This window comes from Urocitellus parryii, chromosome X, assembly GCF_045843805.1.
Source record: "Urocitellus parryii isolate mUroPar1 chromosome X, mUroPar1.hap1, whole genome shotgun sequence".
NCBI lineage: Eukaryota > Metazoa > Chordata > Mammalia > Rodentia > Sciuridae > Urocitellus > Urocitellus parryii.
This window is the reverse complement of record NC_135547.1, coordinates 4,635,899-4,641,299: the sequence shown is the minus strand read 5'-3', so window position 1 is coordinate 4,641,299 and position 5,401 is coordinate 4,635,899.

Sequence of the window (5,401 nt, the reverse complement as noted above, 5' to 3'; positions counted from 1 at the left end):
CTGAACCTCACTTTGCTCATCTCTAAAATTAGTTGTTACAAGCCTTCATTGAATTCACAAATGTGAAGCCTGGCACATAGAGCCTGGCACATAGTAGGTGTGCCCTCAAGTACTGGCTGCTGTATTTGTTGTTAATATAATTGTGTTTTGCAAACCAAGACCACCTGGAACACATTGTCTAGGTGTTTCTCCAGATGTCCTAGCCAGTATTCCTGTGGGATGCTGGCCCTGGCTAGTCTCCTGGTGTTAGGTCATATTAACCTTCTACATGGTTGTGGTCATGGTACAGCATCAGTTCAGCTGGTTGCTAGGACAGCCAAAGGCCAGAGTTTCATTTTTTTTTATCACAAAATCACAAATGATCTGAAGGGTCCTAGAGCAGTGGATAGAGCCTCTTCCTATGTGGGGTCTCAATTGCCTGTGCTATCAGGAACAATGTGATTGCATGAAGAGTAATAATTAGCAAGCCATCTGCATACTTTATCTAGATAAGAGCTTTGGAAGTATCTTTCAGTTGTATGTATGGTGCAAGAGGAAAACTGGCAGCCATCTGGATTTATGTAGTTCCCTAAATTGTTTATCCATCTCTGTTTAAATGGCCCTTCCTTTTATTCATCTACACTTTGGTGGTATCACCCATGACATTCTGGAAGCAGCATTCGTGATAAGCAAGGAGCTGTGTAGGGAAAAATGAACTTGCAGCCACAGCTTTCTGGTTTCATGGTGAAATCGATGCAAGCCATTCTACAGCCCCTTAATTAACTGTTCACTCGCTAATGAGGGCTTTTTTCTTAAAGGTTTCTATTTTTTAAATCAGTGAAGTCGCCAGGAAATTACAATCAATATTTTAACAATTTCCCATTTGTTTCCATTGTGCTTGTTAGAAATGCTTACCACCAACAACATCTTCAATAAAATGAAAATTGTTTAAGAATACACCAAAGAGAGATCATTCAACTCATTTCCTAGAGGCTCTCCTCTACCCCACCAGGGCAAAATACCATGCATCCTCCACAGTGCCTGCTTCTGGCTCCTCAAGAGGCATTTGAAGAGTTGTCCAGAATCAAAAGGTGTCTGTCCCTACATGGAGGCCTGAACTTTCACTCGAATGTACGTCATCTTCTAGGATTCAAGGCGTGCCTCCTGTCCCTGGGGGGTGGGGTTGGGATAATCACAGCATCACCCTCTTCTCTGAGGGATAATCAGCCAGGCACCCTGCCAAAAGCAGTCCAGCACGTGGGGAACTGTGACCCTGGCTGCGCCTACATAAAGTAGATACTATTGTGACCCCATTTGACCACTGAGACCTAAGGCTCAGGAGGTGGAGCAGTCAGCAGGCAGCTGAGCCTGGCTAGGCACCAGCGCCTCCTACCTGCCACATCAGGTTCCCATGCTATTTCTGCATGGGGTAGTGGCCACCCTGGGCCTTTTCCACACAGACCTGTGTATGTCCTCATTCCTGGGCTCCTTTTGGTTATAGCTTCCAGCCCTCTGTGGTCACAGAACACAGTTCTCTGGGCCAGGGATGGGTGCACAGGAGGACCCACTCCCCTGACACAAGGCAGCAGCCCCTGGAGCTCAAGAAACTGGGGGCTGTGGTTATGCTACTGCACTGTGGGTATGTGGCCTCTACTTGAGTGGGGCATAGCTGCAGGCCTGGGAGCCAGGGGAACAGGGGGAGATGGTGACCTTCATGTGAGCATAGCCAACAGCATCTGAACATGCGCTGAGCCCTACCACACCTACTACCTCCTCTTTGCAGGTCCTAATTCTGCCATCCAGAAGGCACCCCAAACCCCACTTTGCCCCCACTGAAGGTCATTCATGAGTTCACCAGGGAGTGAACCCCCCAAAACACTCAGGCCAGGACTTACACACTAAACAGGTACTTGAGCCTAGCTTCAGGAGGAGGAGGACTTGGAGATACACCCTGAAGGCCAGGCAGGATTTCAACAGAAGAGCTGGCATGGGAAATGCAGGAAGAAAGTGCACAAGTGGGAAGAAGCTGGAACTTTTAGGTGTCCAGACAGCAATCCAGCCAGGCAGGAGGCCCAGGGTCATGTGTGAAAGCACTAAAAGAAGAATCTGGAAATAAATACAGGCTGATGCCTGCCTATGGAGGGCCTTGAATGCCAAGCTGAGGAGTTGGAATTTAAGTTCCCTCAGCAGTAGGGAGCCACAGGGGATTTGGGAGCAAGAGAGTGATGATGAATAGAACCAGTGGGTGTATTTTCTTCTTTTCAGTCAGCATGAGTGTTCTCCATGGGCCCCTACCTGTATAAGCCACACACAGAATTCCAAAGGCTACCCAGTTAAGCTTGCTGCATTTGTCATATGAACTTGGGAAGACTTGGCATAAGTTCACAGGAATATGACTACGCATGACAGGTGGTTGCTGATTGTTTTCAAATCCATGGAGCTCCAAGCTTGGGTCAGACCAAAAGCAGGGCCCTTATGTGCCTTGGCCTGGTGCCCCTGGACCCCAATGGCCCAGCTTCAACCTTTTGTTTGGCACCCATTCAGCAACAGGGCCAGGAGATTCTCTTAGGAAAAGGGCAGCTCCTTGAGATCACATATGGGATCTTCTCCTTTCCTAGACCATCAGGCCAGGACTTATACACTAAACAGGTAGCTACATACCAAGTAATAGTCGCCCATGCTTTCAGGCCCAATTGGTTACTTCTCTGCCATTTTGGAGCTGTGTGCTGCTGGACATATATCTCCACCTCTCTGATCCTTCCATTTATTCATCTACAACCTGGAGATGACTGTTGCTCACACTACAGCAGGTACATAATCCTGTCAGTAAAATACAGCAAGGCCTACAGAAAAGCAGGGTTATATACTGCTGGCACAAGACTAGGTCCTGCATTTTATATGAAAAAGGGCCCAGGCTAACATGAAGCTCTTTGATTGGCCTCCATCTCTCTTAACCTTTGTTTAGGCCTGGAATCTCCTTAAAATGTGATGACAGCTTAAAGCCCATTTCCCAATGTGTGCATAATCCTGTGGCCCCCAGAATCTCCTGGAAAGGTGCAGGAAAACAGAATCTACTAACATTCATTGAGCAGCTACTCCATGCCAGGCACTGTGCTACAAGCTGGCAACTCTGCAGTGAAAACAGCAGGCACCACTATAACCTACAGAAAAGGCAGCTGCTGGTGAGTACTGGAGAGAAAACAAAGCAGGGAAGGGGAGAGGAAGTGCCAGAGATGGGCGTGGGCTTTGAAGCAATACACAGGGTAGCCAGGTGACATTTGTTTCAAGAGTAAAGGAAATGAGGGAGCCAGTCTGTGAATATCTGGGGAAGTGAATTCCAGCCCAAGGGAACAGCTAGTGCAAAGGCCCTAAGGTGGGAATGTACCTAGTATGTAAGGAAGAGTCAGAAGGCCCATGAGGCTGAAGCAGGGAGAATAGGGCAAGAGGGAATATGATGTCATCCAGATGGTGGAGACAGGGAAGCAGATTCTGCAGGGCCCCACCGGCCAAAAGAAGCACTTTGGTTTGATTCGTTGTGAAATGGAAAGCTACTGCAGGATTTTGCACAGAGGGAAGGGGAGGATGGAAGGGAAGAAAGAAACAGGGCGGTCTGCTAGGTGCTTACTGGAGTAAATCAGGCAGAAGATGTTGGTGGCTGGGACCAGTGGGTAGCTGAGGAAGAGAAGAGAAGGCTGAGACTGTGGGTGTGTTTTGAAAACAAAGACAACAGAATTGTCTGCTGGACTGGATATGGCATGTGAGCAAAAGAGAAGACTCACAGATCACTCCAGCCTGTTGGCCTGGGTATCTTGAAGGATGCTGGTATCATGAGCAGAGATAGTGGACTATGGTGGGCAAGGCAGTTAAGCGAGGAGACAGGAGCTCAGCTCAGTTTGAGATGACTAGAGACAATCTAAGTGGTGGTGCTGGCTGGCATCTGTGATTTCAGTCTTTCCAGGACACTCAAGGATCATGAGCATCACTGTCTCCCTGGGGATGCAGAGTGACATGAGGCTAGGGAAGGCAAAGGGAATAGAATCCCATCTCCCAAGTCCTCGGCTGATGCACATTCAGAGGATGTGCAGCTGCCTCCGACCAATGATCCGTGATAGACATGGTTACTCTCCATTTCAATTTGTTTAATCAGATTCCCTTCAACAGACTCCAGAGCTCTCAGCTCCTGGAGTGCACTGGGATGGCTTTCCATTCTGTGGGGTCTTGAAGGTGTGAACCTCGACTAGTTTCAGTCACCAGAGAACAATATCTTCTCCTGGTCTCCTGCTGCTCCAAAGCAGACAGAGTTGGGCCCAGCCAAGGTGGGTTCCTTCCTTACTGCGCGGTGGAGCAGCTCACCCCACCTCACCCGGTCCGGTGATAAGCTCTTGCTGTGTCCGGCACGTGTGCCTTGAGGTAGGGCCCAGACGCCACTCTTCCACTAGCGAACTTATTCAAACCCTTGGAGAATAGCCTACATGTAGCCCACCAAGAGATTCTGCGGGATTCTTGCAGGGGACCCTCTGGCGCTTTCTGAGGACCTAGGGAGTAGGCGTGGAGGGAGGAGGGGCTGAGCGGGCGGCTGTCCCACCCCTTTATTCATGGCCTGCAGCTCCGCGGAGCGTCAGGTCTTTACTCTGAGGTACTTTGAGCAGAGCGCTGCTGATCTCCGAGTGGAAGAGGTTCTCAATCCCTGCCGCTGCCGCCGCCCAGAGAAGTCCAAGTTAGTAAACGCACCTGTGGTGGGAAATCTGCAGAAGGGGTGCAACCCAGCACCCAGGGATGGGGGAGGGGATTCGCCAGCCTCTGCTCCAGGGCAGAGAGCAGACGGTGCACTGGCTGGCCAGGCAGCTTGCGAGGAACCAGTGCTCCTGCAAAAGCCACAGGTGTCGGGCCCGGAATAGCGCCATGGAGAGGGCCAGTCCAGCCCAGCTTGGGTAGGGGCTTTGCCTGCTCTGGGCCAGTAGGGCGGGAGACCGCCGCCGGCCCGCGCGCCTGGGTTCCTGGGTAAGCTCACCGGCAGGCAACACCGACAGCTTCCGAGCCAAGAGCCAGAGAGGGGATCGGGGAGTGAAGAGTAGAACACCAGGCAGACAGGGGAGGGGGTGCAGTTCATAATCCACCACTTGAGAAGTCTGGTCCCTGCTGCCGCCACTGCAGGTCGATTTGTTTGGAGGTCCAGGTGCGAGCTGGTGAGCCAGAGGACGACGCGTGGGCTGAGGGACGGGCGCAACCCACCCCTAGTCACCCACTGCAGGTGAGCACCTCTCCCCAAGGGAGGATGGGGCTGAATCTGGCTCTGCAGAGAGTGGGAAGGGGGAAAGGGTTTAAATATGCTACTTTTTTATGAGAATCCCATCGCTGGGACGTGTTGGGGTCCTACAGGAATCTATCAATTCCCTTTCTCTGTTCGATTCTGCCCCCTCCC